General features: G+C 44.1%; 1 protein-coding gene across 1 annotated transcript in view; it reads left to right on the forward strand.

Annotated features, from left to right (window-relative positions):
- P2RY6 (pyrimidinergic receptor P2Y6) overlaps positions 1-14,846 on the forward strand; it is a 342,520-nt gene that overhangs the window by 229,403 nt on the left and 98,271 nt on the right. Inside the window, exon 3 of the mRNA XM_078658551.1 lies at positions 12,876-12,970. The gene's annotated coding sequence lies outside the window, so the exon portion shown is untranslated. The remainder of the gene's footprint in view (positions 1-12,875; positions 12,971-14,846) is intronic.

A 14,846-nucleotide genomic window follows, 5' to 3' on the forward strand; every position in this document is an offset into this window, starting at 1 on the left:
AGAGAGGTTAGTTTACCCCAAGGCCCGAGACGTCGAGAGACGAGCAGCGGAAGAATCGTGTGCCGAAAGGTGCAGACGGTGCGAGAAAAGCAGCAGTATCGGAGGAGAGTGAGTATAACAAGGGTCATGCGTGAACAGATTGCGGTGTTTTGTGTTGTATTTGTATTGTAATGTCTTGCGGAGTTGAATGCCTGTAGTGTGAATGAGAGAAGGTTGTGAGCGCGCGCAACCTGGTAAGCTGGTAACCTGGTAAACGGGTGAACTGGTGAAATCTTAAGTTCAGGCCAGAGCTTAAGTGGTTTTGGGTGTATCGAACATCCAGGGTAGTTGTCGACCATAGTACGGAGGTCACGAGGTACCATTGACCGCCGTGGATCCATGATAGGGGGAGTGTAAGAGTGAGTGTATGAGTAACGGACGCTGGTCGAAAGTTACTGTGTGTGAGTAACCTATCGGAGAAGGCGATTGTCTGGAAGTAAACGGAAAGACATTTCGCCAAGTTAAGGTGACAACTACAGAAAGACTGTGGGCGTACAGTCAAGAAAGGTGATCGCTTGGACGGAAGTAATCATTTTTCAGAGTATGAATGGGACGCGTGCATGACCGAGGAGACGAGCTGAGAAAGGAGGGGAACTGCTGCGAAGGGGGACGGGTGACGTCGGCTAGAGCCGCGCTGTGATTGAGCGGTTGGTGTGACGTTAGCTAGAGCCGCGCTCTGGTTGGGCGGCTAGAGTGACGTCGGAGGAAAGTCGCGTACGGATAGGCCAGTTGGTGAGAACGGCGCTGAGATTGGTGGAGTGTCATCAGGAAGTAAACAAAAGCAGAGAAAAGAGAAATCATGAAGTGTTTTAAGTGTTTGAAAGGGATTTTTAAACGTAAACGAAGTGAACATTATTACGGGGAAGAGGCTCCGCCGGAGGGTACGCCAGCTCATTATATGGCAACGAATGTTGGGCTGCATACCATATTATGGATTGGGGCTTGGAATAAGCTTACGGAAGGGAATGAGGAAATGCAGTTCCCGAAGTACGGAACGTTTAAGTTAGAAGTGTTACATCGGCTAAAAGCAACCATGTCCTCATTGAAACCCTCACCTAGACCAACACAGTTTGAGGCCCTTAATGCATGGATTAAGGCTGCACACGACCGAAATTTGAACAGGCGTCAACAAAGGCTGACGCGATCGGTAAGGGCAGTACGAGATTCCAAATGGGATGAGGAAGCAAAGCGATGGAGGGTACAGGCTATTGAGGTGGAAAAAATGTATCCGATGAGGGAGGTGGCAGGAGGAGGAGGAAACCTCATGGAAGAAGACGAGGAAAGTGAGTCGGAGGACAATCTGATAAACAGATTGTTAATGGATAGACCACCTCCGAGAGTGGGGTTGATAGAAGATAGAGGGCTCGCAAGGGAAGATGGGAATGACATAGAGGGATATACACCACTCCCCATATCGGAATGGACACCTATCAAAGGCGGAGAAACACCTCCAAACAACACTGTACAGAGTGTAGTGGGAAGGTTTGTGGTGCAGAAAACGCCAACCACCGAAAGGCCTGAGTCTATGGGATTGCCAGACGCTCTTCAAGTGCCTGTTACCATAGGACCCATAGTTTCGATCTATAACCCTGAGAGAGATAGAGAGGAACAACAAAGGCAATTGGATAGGGAAAGGATTGAGATGGAAAGGAGGAATAATGTGACAAATGCATGGAAACAATTGCCAGGATCGGTAACATGGAATACCCCATTGGACACAACTGTCGGTCCCAATTCAGAACAGGGAGGACCGAGAGGACCAATGGATCTAAGGGGACCGCGGCCAAGACCCTATTCAGAATTAAGAGCTGATTTGAGGGAATGGGACGGGTCCATAGTATCTCCGAGTAACAGGACAAGAACGGAACCAGAGTGGGAAAGCAGGGGTAACGGGACTGTATCTCATTGTGGGGCCAGCGAAAGCAGTCAGGGCCGGGAAGGCCAAAGTCACGAGAATAGAGGGGATACATGTCCTACAAATCAGAGAGAACAGCAGGAACAAAATACCAGGAGTATAGAGTGTGAGGAAGTGTCTCGCTTCACGCAATCAGAGGGAGACCAAAGAACGCAAGAGTACAGAGATAGGTTTAGGTGCACCCATCATACACACGCACCTGGGGAGAATGTACAGCACTGGCAAAGAGGGAACAGTGAAAGGTCACGTCATACATCGAGTGATCGGAGGTCACAGGTGCATGAGGAAGAAAAAGAGAGTAACGGAATTCCTTACCATACATCCCGTGAAACCAGACAGGTTGGGGAACGCGGGGCTATGAGGCGCGAAGGAGTGTTTCACTACCCACCCCGAGAAGATGGAAAGGCATGGGACCTAGAGAGATGGGAACAGGGGAGGACTCCCTTTAACTCACCAGTGCCTAGGCGCAGGGCTAGGAGCTGGGACGGGAGGGAGGCAGAAGGTACATCTGGACCAGAGGTGCTGAAAGCTGCGATAAAGGTTAAAAGGCTTGATGTCTCCAGTCTGAAATCCGATCTAGACGAGATTATAGAAGGAACGGTGCCTTTAGAAAGGATCGATTTGTACGAACAAGATGAGTTGCTGTTCATAGCGAAGGATACTACTAGGAGAGCTAGAGCATTCCACGAGAAACTGTCTAATTTGGCCGACAGGTATGCTGTAGATTTATCTAGGACAAGAGCACTACAGAGTAACCATAGGTTACAATATTCAGACCAAGACCTAGATGAGAAGAGGACTACTGGATTGAAAACTCACATAAGAGAGCTGATATCAGGAATAAGAGTGTGGAGGGAACTGGATAAATGGGAAGAAAAGTGGTCGAAGAAGGGCACGGTTAGGCGAAGTACAAATGTGATGACCCCCGAGGGAAGGGTAATGCAGATGGAGGCATTCCCTTTGCGAGAAATATCCAACGGAAATTATGTACATGTGCCCTGGAGTAGAGGAGACTTAGCTGCATTTACCAACTCATTTCCGAAGTTGCGGGACAATCCAGTAGAGTGGTATAAGCAGGTAGAGAGGTTTGTTAAAATTTCGAAAGTATTGTGGATTGATTTGAACACGTTGTTTGACATCGTGGTCCCATCTGATCTGTGGACCCCTTGTAAGACTAGTGTCGAATGGCCAAATGCTGAACCATTGAGGGATGCTCGGACAAATGGACCATCTGAGATTGTCATGCGAAAGTATGAAAGGGTAATAGCTTGGTTGAAAGATAAGGTACCACCTCAGGATATAGATTGGGTAAAGATAGATCGAACAAGGCAAGAACCGAAGGAGACCGTGCATGAGTTTTATGAGAGGTTGTTGAAAACATTCAAGCAATACAGTGGACTTGATGTAATGGATCCCAAAGATATAGGACAATTTGTGTCAAAATTTGTCTTGGGATTGAGACCTGACATTTGCTTGATGATTCAACAACATTTAATCTGTTGGCAGAACAAACCACTAGATGAGATTTTACGTTATGCCAGATACTGTAGTGATGAAATAGACTCTAAAGCCAAGAATCTAAAGGAGAAATTGATGGTGGTACAAATGCAGTCCGCCGGGAAGGGTGGCCAGCAGAAACAGGGGATGGGACGAAAGCCAAACGGTCAGAATAAGGACAATGAGGAAGGGCAGAGACCTAGGATAGACTTTGCCACTTTAAAGAAAACGACAAAGTGTCATCAGTGTCACCAGGTGGGGCATTGGCGACGCGAGTGTCCCTTTAACCCTGAAAATGGAGAGCTAGAAGTAGAAGAGCAGGTCCAAGAAGTCCCAGTGCAAAAGGTGACAGTTCCAAGTAGTAAGGTGGCCAAAGGGGGGACTTCGGCTCCACGGGCCCAATTCCCACAGCCACCAAAGATAGCAGCTGGGGGAAAGGTCTTTAAACAAATGCCTCTGTTTATCGAGGAAGAAAAGTGTTATTACATTGATCCATTGACAGGACAACGGGTGAGCAGTGAAGAGGACTGTACCCTCGGGGCAGTCCTAGAAGTGGATCAGAGAGGGCCATTTGTTGAGGCAGAAGTGGCAGGGTGTCCCACTACGTTCTTAGTGGATACTGGGGCTACTCGTTCGACTCTGAGATCAGCGGTGGTTCCAGACTTGCCAATGTCAGGGGAAACAATTCAGGTGGTAGGAGTCGCAAATAAAAGAATGACTAGTCCTTTGACAGAACCAGTGTCTGTGAAAATTGGAAACCACATGAACGAACATCAGTTTGTGGTTTGTGACTCGAGTCCGGTATGTCTGTTAGGAAGGGATTTGTTGTGCAAATTGAACTGCACCATATACTGCACCCCGCAAGGAGTGGAGGTACAGACTACCGACGAAGATGCTACTTTTAAGGTGGCCAATTCGAAATCTTGTGTAGAACTATATCCTACTCTGACAATAGAAGATCTTCCCCAAGACCTACGAGATGCAGTGGCGTCAGAGGTATGGGATTTCACAGGAGAAGAAATAGGATTGATTAAGGGGGTAGAGCCGGTAAAAATACTGGTAAAACCAAATGTTGAGTTTCCAAGAACGCCTCAATACAAATTGTCACAAGAAACGATTGCAGGAATAAAGCCTGTGATCGAGTCAATGATACAACAGGGAATACTGAAAGAAATCGTGGGTAGTCCTTGTAACTCCCCGATTATGGGTTTACAGAAACCTAGTGGGAAATTCAGGATAGTACAGGATTTGCGAAAGATTAACAACATAGTTGTTTCATGTTGTCCCGTGGTACCGAATCCTTCAGTGATACTGTTTCAAATACCATGTCAAGCAGAATGGTTCACAGTGATAGATCTTTGCCAGGCTTTCTTTTCAATCCCATTGGATGAAGAGAGCAGGTATCTTTTTGCTTTTAAAATGGAAGATCGCGTTTTAACATGGTGTCGAATCCCACAAGGATTCATAGACAGCCCATCCATCTTTAATCAGTTGCTGAAAAAGAATCTCGAGAATCTAGTACTGCCACAGAACTCGGTTCTGGTACAGTACATAGATGACCTACTTGTTGCGTCAGAGACAGAGGAAGCTTGTAAAGCAGACTCAATTGCCTTACTGAACCATTTAGCTGAAAATGGACATAAGGTATCCCCGAGCAAGTTGCAGTATTGTCTGACAGAAGTACAGTATCTAGGACACAGGTTAGAAAAAGGGAAACGTAAGGTGTCCCCAGAGAGGATTGAGGCGATAATGAAAATGAATGCGCCTACAACACAGAGAGAAGTTAGAATGTTCCTAGGAATGGTGGGTTACTGCCGACAGTGGATAGTTAACTTTTCACTGAAAGCAAAGCCCTTACAGAAACTGACGCACAAGGAGGTGAGTGATCCGGTACCATGGGATGAAGAATGTCTGGTGGCGTTTTTACAGCTGAGAGACGATTTGTGTCGTGCTCCAGCTTTGGGAATGCCCGATTACGAGAAGTCATTTTCACTCTATTGCTGTGAGAGAGAGGGATGTGCTTTGTCAGTCTTGGCACAGACCCACGGAAATGCCCGTAGACCAGTTGCATATTTTTCGGCTACATTAGATCCAGTAGCCGCAGCGTTGCCCGGATGTCTCAAATCCGTTGCTGCAACGGGTGTCAGCATTGAAAGGAGCGAGAGTATTGTGATGGGACATCCAGTAGTGGTGTATGTACCGCATTCAGTTGAATTGTTAATGACCAGGACGAAGACGCAGCCTCTGACCAATAGTAGGCTCACGCGCTACGAGCAAGTTATTCTTGCCGCAGAGAACGTGACCCTCAGGAGATGCTCTGTCTTGAATCCTGCTACTTTGATGCCATTACCTACTGTAATAGAAGGCGAAGGATGTGAAGACCACGATTGCCTTGATGTGACTGAACTATGCACGAAACCCAGACCAGATATTGTGGATGAGCCATTGTCTGACCCCGATGAAATTTATTTTGTTGATGGCTCATGTTTAAGAGACGATACTGGTCGGTTGAGAGCAGCTTATGCTGTTTGTACTATTACTAGAGTTGTGGAAGCCGCTTGCCTGGAAGGAGTACATTCCGCACAGGTAGCAGAAATCATTGCCCTAACTCGTGCCTGCATAGCAGGAAACGGAAAGAGAGTCACCATCTACACGGACAGCCAATATGGTTTCGGTGTGGTTCATGATTTCGGGCAGTTGTGGTCTCAGAGGGGTTACATGACCTCCTCTGGTTCGCCCATTCGAAATGGAGAATTTGTGCGGCTGTTGTTAGAAGCATTGCAAGGTCCAGTTGACATCGCAATAGTGAAATGTGTAGCTCATACTAAGAATACAGATTTTGTGTCACAAGGCAATAGATACGCTGATGAAGTCGCACGTTACTGTGCGGAGCAAAATTATTCTTTTTCCAAGGTGGAAATAGAAGGTGCAGAAGAAAGGACAGAATTAAGCATGATGTTAGAGACCGTGGATTCCTGGGAAGATTTGAGGGTAATGCAGGAGAATGCACCAGAAACTGAGAAAAGGGCATGGGAAACAGCAGGTTGTGTGCGAAGTGAAATGGATTTTTGGGTTTCAGCAGATGGGAGAGCTGTGTTGCCTGAAGAATTAGCTAATCCCATGGCAAGAGAAATACATGGTCCAGTACATCTAGGAAGGGATGCTATGATGAGAGTGTTTAGGCAAACTTGGTATTGCCCAAAATTTAGAATAGCAGCAGAATCAGTATGTAAGCGATGTGTTACCTGCCAACAACTGAATGTAGGCAAACAAACACCAGTCACACTGAGTCACATTGGGAGGTCGGGGGGGCCTTTCAATAGAATGCAACTAGATTTCATTGAAATGCCAAGAGTCAATCGCCTTCGGTATGTGTTGGTGATTGTATGTGTATTTTCCAGATGGGTTGAAGCGTACCCTACACGTAGGTGCGATACACTCACAGTGGCTAAATTGTTGCTCAGGGAGTTGATACCGCGCTTCGGGGTGCCTGCCTCTTTGGAATCGGACAGAGGAAAACATTTTAACAGCGAAATAGTGAAGATGTTGTGCTCCACACTGAATATCGATCAAAAGCTGCATTGTAGTTATCGACCAGAAGCTTCAGGAATTGTGGAACAAGTGAATGGCACTTTGAAGAATAGATTGGCTAAAGTAGTGGCATCCACATCTTTGAGTTGGCCAGATGCTCTTCCTTTAGTGCTCATGAGCATGCGCAGCACCCCTGACAGGAGGACAGGTCTTTCTCCCCACGAGATCCTGATGGGGAGGGCCATGAGACTTCCTACAGTTCCAACTACTGCCCTATTGAATATTACAGATGATCTGATCTTGGATTATTGTAAAGGACTGTCTGACGCCATCCATTCTGTGTCCCTTCAGGTGCATGCAGTTGAAGTTCCAGCATCGAGGAACCTGTGTCATGACCTAAACCCAGGGGACTGGGTCTTGGTTAAAAAACACGTCCGGAAGAACTGCCTAGATGTTCGCTGGCGTGGGCCCTTTCAGGTAATCCTGATAACGAACACCGCAGTGAAGTGCGGGGGGCTGCCAAATTGGATCCATGCATCCCATACTCGAATAGTTCCAGCACCTCTAGAAGGAACAGCTCCTATCCCAGACGAAAGCCCGGAAGTGGAAGAAGAGTCGCAAGAAGGGATTGAGGCAGCTGAGGGGGTGTCGGAAGAAGTTGGGAACGCAACGGATTCAGAAGAAGAGCGAAGGCAGGACGGCAGTGAGACGGAAGAAGCAACTGAAGGAGAGAGCAGAAGTGAATACGACTCAGACTCAGATCCGTATCAGAGCGACCAAGAACCAAGTGAGAGGACAAGGAATAGGAGAATAAGGCTTGGAGCTGCCACTTGGCCAGCAAGGAGAAGAAGGCTAAGTTTGAGGTCGGCCCAGGAAGAAACGCTTGCTCCTATATCCGAAGACTCAGATCCAGAAGAAGATATCCAGGATCAAGCCGAGGAGGGTCTTAGAAGATCAAGAAGGGTGCGAGTGCCTAGCAGAAGATACTCTACTCCCGACTGGACCTACCTTGTTGCAGATGTCTGGGAGACACAGAACAGGGAGGATCAGGGAAGTGGAACTGGTCAGAACTGACCCGATCGTCACAGTGCAAATAAGGTTTCTACTGCCAGGAGCGGAGACCGAAAGGTTGCTGACACTCAACATCGTTCATCCTGCTCTCCTGAGTGGAATAAGAAAATTGATTTTAGAGACAGTTGAGTTTCCAGTTTGCTGTTCACGATATCCAAAATTGGAGGGAACTCTTCTTCGTTTGGAAATGCTTGAGCGAGTAGTAGAAATGCTAGGAGCGCTTATTGTTGTGGATTAATACCATATTACGAATGTCTTCAAAGGGGCGCAGAACTGGAAAGGTGAAGAAAGTGATCTTGATTAGAACGGACCCCTTTGTAATTGTGGATGTAGAACTGATAGTACCAGGAGTAGAAATTGAAAAAACGTTAACTCTCAATTTCGTCCGTCCACTTGTCCTGAGCGAAATAAGGAGAATAATCCTAGAAAAAGTTGACTTTCCATGTTGTGGTACGAACTGCCCAGAACCTGAGGGAATGTTACTTCGGATGGACATTTATGAAGACGTAGTGTCCCTCCTTGAGTCATACATAACTTCAGACGAAAATAAGACTTTTGAAAAGAAATTGTAAAATTCTTTCAAGATAACCTAGCGCCGAGTGGAAGAAGAAAAAATGGTAGGGGTTTCATTTTAGTGGATGGAGAAGGGCTAGGGTTGTCTAATTTCTACTGGACTTTGAACTGTTTTGCGGAAATAAACTGTCAAGCTTCCAAGTGTTCAAAAGAGAGACATTGCAAGAGAGAAAGACTTTGTTTGAAAAGAGGAAGAAGTTGATGCGGGTAGAACGTCCAAAGCGACACTGTTCGAGAACATGGAGGCTGGCAACCCGAACCGCAGGGCAAAATATATAGTTGTTACACTTTTAGGAGTAGCGGTTTCTCTTATAATTTTAGTGGTAACTGTTTCCTTCCTAGTAGGACACGTGGGGGATGAAACTGCAGTCAAGGAGGATAAGGGAGTGTCAACACCGAAAACTACCATTATTAAGGAAAAGGGAAACATCAATGATAAAGACAAAGCGTTGTTAGATGCAGAAATAAAAAGGCTACATACAGATGAGTCACAGGGAAATTACAAGTCAAATGCTTATGCTAAATTGCTTTATGAATATGTTGATGCTATGGAAGTGAAGGATTGTTACGTTTGTATGCAATTACCAGCTTCGGTAGAGGAGGGTATCAGATACCATCATCTTCCATTGACATATGGAATCACATGCAGTTTGTTGTTGAGCATATTTTATGGACGAGAAGGGTTTGAGTATTATTTCTCGAATTTCGACTCGACATTGCCAGAGGTCCCGAATTTCAAGCATTTGAATAAGTGGGACTATTACAAAAGCGAAGACAGATTACACAAATGGTTTATTCCATGGAGAACGTTAGATACTTCACATGCTCGAAGAAACAATCTGACTTGTCAAATATCAGAAGTTGAGAAAAAGTTTATAGGACAGGTAGATACTAGATACAGGAGGCAGAAGATCTTGAAGGCATCAGGACAATGGGAAACAGATTGGACCAAGGAGGAAAGGGCACATCAAAGAAAAGGTAGTATTGGTCCAATTGCTTTGGATAAGGAGAAACGGGGGAAACTGTGCATTCACAGGAGTTACTCTTATTATGAGAATTTTTATGTAGGTCAAGTCAATTGTGAACATGCCTTTCAATTGGAATATTACTCTAAGGATTTTCTGAAAGGGATGCAAGCCATTCCAAATGTATATTTTGTATGTGGAAGAAATGCCTATGTGAAGTTACCAGATAATTGGTACGGATCATGCTATCTGGCTGTTGTCTTCCCTAAAATATATCATGTTGAGAATTTAGACACGCCAAGGAAAGAAATACCAACTAGATGGAAGAGAGGGCTGGGTGCAGCAGAAGTAGTTGGAGATGTACTAGGTGCTGCATTCCCTATCTTAGGGCTGATATTGACTGACATTAAGATCAGGAGGTTAGCTACAGTCGTAGATAGACTATCTGCCAGTACTGCAAGATCCTTGATGCTGATAGAAGGGGAGATGCAATCGATTAGGGCAATGGTTCTTCAGAACCGACTTGCTTTAGACGTTCTGTTAGCAAAAGAGGGAGGAGTCTGTAAGGCTTTGAAGGTCCAGGAATGCTGTACTTACATTCCAGACAATTCAAAACCTCTAGAGAAGTATATACAAAACATCACTGCCATACACTATGAAATTGAGGACCTGGCAAAGGTAAATGTGTGGGAAAAAGTGGGTCATGGAATGGGTAAAGTTGGAAGTTGGTTTGCCAACTTAGGAAAGGGTATCGTTTGGTACATACTGAAACCCATCATCATAATTGTGATTTGCGTAATCACTTTGTGGGGATTGGTGCGTTTGTATCAATGTTATAAAGCAAATAGGTTGCAGAGAGCTATGAGGAAACAGGAAGAAGAGTTGACAGCGATGCAGGACACTCAATATAAGAGTCTGAAAGCATTAGAGAGTATGAAAAGAGGTGGCACTGCCCTGTCTTCACTTTGAAGGGTTCTACATTTTTAGTGTCTTGGTGATGATGACTCCAGAAAGTCATCAAAGGGGGGACTGAGAGAGCACAAGTTTGGAAAAAAATGTATAAGTACGCCATATTTACAAGCATGTAGTTAGTTTAAACATGTTTTGCACACAAGTGTTTTATATCCAGGAGTGAAATATAAAGAGTGTTTTATATTCAGTAGCGAAATGTATAGAATGTTAAGTAGAGTAACTATAATTATAACGGTGTGAGATTAATGTAGAAATGTTGGAATGAATATGAAAACCTCACGTTCTCATGTTAAAAGAATCATGTCCGAATTAAATGTAACTTTGAGATCCAGTATAATGTGTAGGCCTTAGGGCAATTCACAGCAAACCTAAACGTGCTGCTAAAATAATGTGAGATAAGGTTGACATGGTTCTTCCAAATGTACTATTGAACTTAGGGTTAAAAGTATATGCTTTATAGATGTGTTATTTTAGAAACGTATGCTAGTTAAGAATGTTTACTGTTTAAATCAAGTTAACGTTTTAAGAGTGCAGGGACCTGCTGCATGTAAATCAAGTAGGCCTGAGCAGATAATGTCATGTCGTTTAAATTGCCATGTGCTCGTTAGGGAAGAGGTCGAGAGGTGTCCAGCACAGAGCTTTGAGAGTGTTTTACGACCAAAGATATGGTGGAGTCTGGAATTTGAGGCCCACTGCAGGATGAGCTGTATGCAGGTGCGAGGGTCCTAATCAGCTCGAATGAAAGGGACTTTGTTCAGTGGCGCCTTGCGCAGGCTTGGAGGAGTTTCCAGGAATTTAGGGGGTATCGGCGCACTGGAGAAGCAGCCTGGGAACCAAGGCCAACTTTAACGAGGGTCTTCAAGAGTACCATCATGGAGTTTGCCGCGCACAGAGATACCACGTGAGGGGCGTCCCAAGGGGCGTTTCTGTTGGAAATGTGATTTGGTATTAGGGAAAGAGACCCGGGAGGAGAGCAGAGCAGATGATTTTGGGAGCCTAAGGAAGCGGATGGGTAGGCAGATAGGCTGATCAGGAGAGACCCACAATCAGAGAAGAGACAAAGAGAAGTGCGTGATCTTCTTAGGAAGTCACCACGGCTGACACCTAGAGGGGTAAAGATCTTGTTAAGTAGGGATGTCATTTAGCATAGTGTAGGGACAGACTAACCTTAATTTTTCTTTTCTGTAATGACTTTGAGGTTGCAACTTATATCCATTTTGACAACCCTTATGGTTTTCGAGATTGTACTTATTATTCTGTTTTTCAGACTTAGACTACTCAAGAAGTTCATGTTTGTAGTGATACCAATATATCTTTTGAATCTCATTTTGAGAAGTTTGTATCTTCAGTTATCTTTGACTTTATATTAAATCTTTAAAACTTTATCCTGGTCAGTGGTCATTTAGAGTGGTGGAAGTTCTTAATTGTTTGACTTATTATAAGATTACCTTTTACTCAATGACAGGTACCAACGATTCAGTCGACTTAGTATGGGATTTGGTAAGGTAACTAGTAACCAGTAATCCCGCGTTAGCATGATCATGGTCTGAAAGAGTCTGTGTGTGAAGCTGCCCAATAATGAACATATATCACCAAGAAACTACTGCTGAGCAACTTCTCGGCAAAATGTGCTCCAACAAGGCAAGGGACTGAGCCCAACAGACAGAGGCCATGGAGATAACTTAGTGGACTGTGGTATGTGAGCCTCGAGGTATGGTCCACACCCATAAGCTTGAGCTGCTCCCTATTTCTTGACCTAAGCCAAAGTATGAACCCAAGTGCTGAGACACAGCTGTGTAAGTGTGGGCGCGGGCCAGGAGCTCCAGTTTATAAGCAGTTTTGTAAAATGTATGGTCATCGCATTTTGATGTCCTACAGAATGCTAACTATCCGAAGATGTAGATGTCGACTGGCTAGGATAATCCCCCCTCTGATTAACACGCCTTTTACACACTCTCTAATGTGAGAAGGACCAGGTATGGTAATAAGTAGTATAATTGAATTATTTTGCAAATGTATGATGCTTTATATATTTGACCAGTGTTAATTAACTGCAAATAAAGAGCTATTCACTCATCCATTCTTATGGTATTGGAGTGTATGCCAAATTATCCCCAACACTCCATGTTGTACTCCCTTCAAAAACAGGGCAAGGGTACTCTTTGGATCAGCTAAGATTGAGTTAGGTGTAAGGATTTATTTTTTATATTGCTAAATAGCCAATGTGCCTGTCCATCTAATGGTGGCCTGTGATGTCTTGCTACAGACAACGTACATGATATATTCACTCATATTGTATCTCTTCTCTTTAGTTCACAGGAATTAAATCCAGAATCATGGTCATTTCAAGACACTGCCTAAAATGGCATGGGCCGGGGAGCGCTGTGAGATTCTGTCTCGAGTAAAGGTACTAGATTTTATTTGTAGTGGATTTTGCCATAATAGATTTTCTGACTACATGGAAAGAATTGTTCTAGGAGAAAAAAAGATATATAATATTAAAATATTATATATATATATATACACTCTGCTAGAGTGTAACACCGAAGTTTGTAACGGTACTAGATTCTATATGTATAATGTATATTGTAAAGTTGGTAGTAGATTTGGCCATAATAGATTTGCTGACTACATGGAAAGAATTGTTCTGATAGAAAATAATATGTATACACTCTGCTAGGGTGTAACACCGAAGTTTGTTAAAAAGATGAAATACGTTCTCACGTATGTTAATGTTTAAGCAACAAACAGAAAACCAGTGTTGGTCAATATATACAAGATATTACAAATATTTAAAGGACTGGGGATTTAATGTATGAAGGAACACTAAAAGAGCTTGACATCCTATGCATTTATTTATTTATTAAAATGGAAAAAGAGGTGGCAGATATAAATGTATATATTTACTGAAAAATCTAGAGGCTCAAGTGATGTTACAGTTAAGTGAAAATTTCAGTGACAAGGTAAGGGTTTAAACTTTAAAAAACACTGAAATTCTCCAGTCATAGCTATCTCTAGTAACTACAACTCGTGCCCTAAGGTAACTATATCTCGCGCCCCCACCATGCACAGCCTTGTCATTAATGATGTCATAACAGATCTTCCAGTGGTGTTATAAATGATGTCATTGAGCACGTCATAAGTGATCTAATGTGTGGGGTAATGAACAGTGCATGTCGAGGACACGAGTTACTATTACCTTAGGGTACTACGGCACACATGCTTCTATTTTGCCAAATTCTGCACTAGCTAAATGTGGCAGACTTCCAGCAAGGAGTCACTTTGAGTTCAGTGTTTTACCTGGTGCACCCTGCAATATGGCGCTTGGAGCCACAGCACCTGATTAGCGTTCAGAAGACCACTTGAGGCGCTGCTTCCCAGGCGGAGAGTTGGGAGTGGAAGAGGTCCACTGTCCATCCAATGAGAAATAAAGTCTGTGTCTGAGATAGAATATTGGCCAACAGGAATCCAAGCTAGGAAAGGCTCCTTTATGAGTCTGTAACTGGTTTTAAGATCTAAAGAGATGTACTAAGTAGGGGGTTCTAGCTCTGGTGTTTATTCGCTTCTGAGTGTTTCAGCCTGTAGTCGTTAGCCCTGTGCGTTGCAGCAGCTCATAGGGTACGTAGGGTACAGATTCTAAACTTCCCTTGCCATTGACATTCAAGAGCCATTCATTCTGAACCAGAACACTTGCTGAGAAGGCACAATTTCCCTAAATATGATATAGGTTACGTACTTGGAAAATTGCCTTGAATCCCAATTTTCACACTCAAATTGTGTGATCTTAGGCAAATCTTGTCTTTCGGTTTCCACCAGCATCTCCACCAGTGATCCTGGGTAAACCAATACCACTGAAAACCTTTGTTTCCTTTTCTAGCAAAACTTGGAGGCCTTTCAAACGTGTTAAACGTTGGGAGTGCCCACTATCCTCAAAACAAAGCCCCCCGGGGAGCTGTTCTTGTGTGGCTGCAGGATTCTCACCATCTGCGGCATCATTTGCAGATATTAGCTCTGAGATCCAGAGCTAGTAAAATATTTGCGCACTAGGTACACACTCTGCAGAAGAGAGCTAGTCAACAAAGCTGCTGATTGCTGCAATCAGGCACTTGACGAGGTGGCATTGATTGCCAGGCAGTGTGAGCATCCACAGTTGATGTTTTGAGGGAAGGTAGCATGAAGCACAAGCTATAAATAATGCAATGTAATTCAAGCAGGGCTAAAAGTAGGATTACTCTGTGCTTTCATATTTGCATAAATCCAAGTTCATATCACAGACACTTTTC

The sequence above is a fragment of the Lissotriton helveticus genome, chromosome 8 (assembly GCF_964261635.1).
Source record: "Lissotriton helveticus chromosome 8, aLisHel1.1, whole genome shotgun sequence".
NCBI lineage: Eukaryota > Metazoa > Chordata > Amphibia > Caudata > Salamandridae > Lissotriton > Lissotriton helveticus.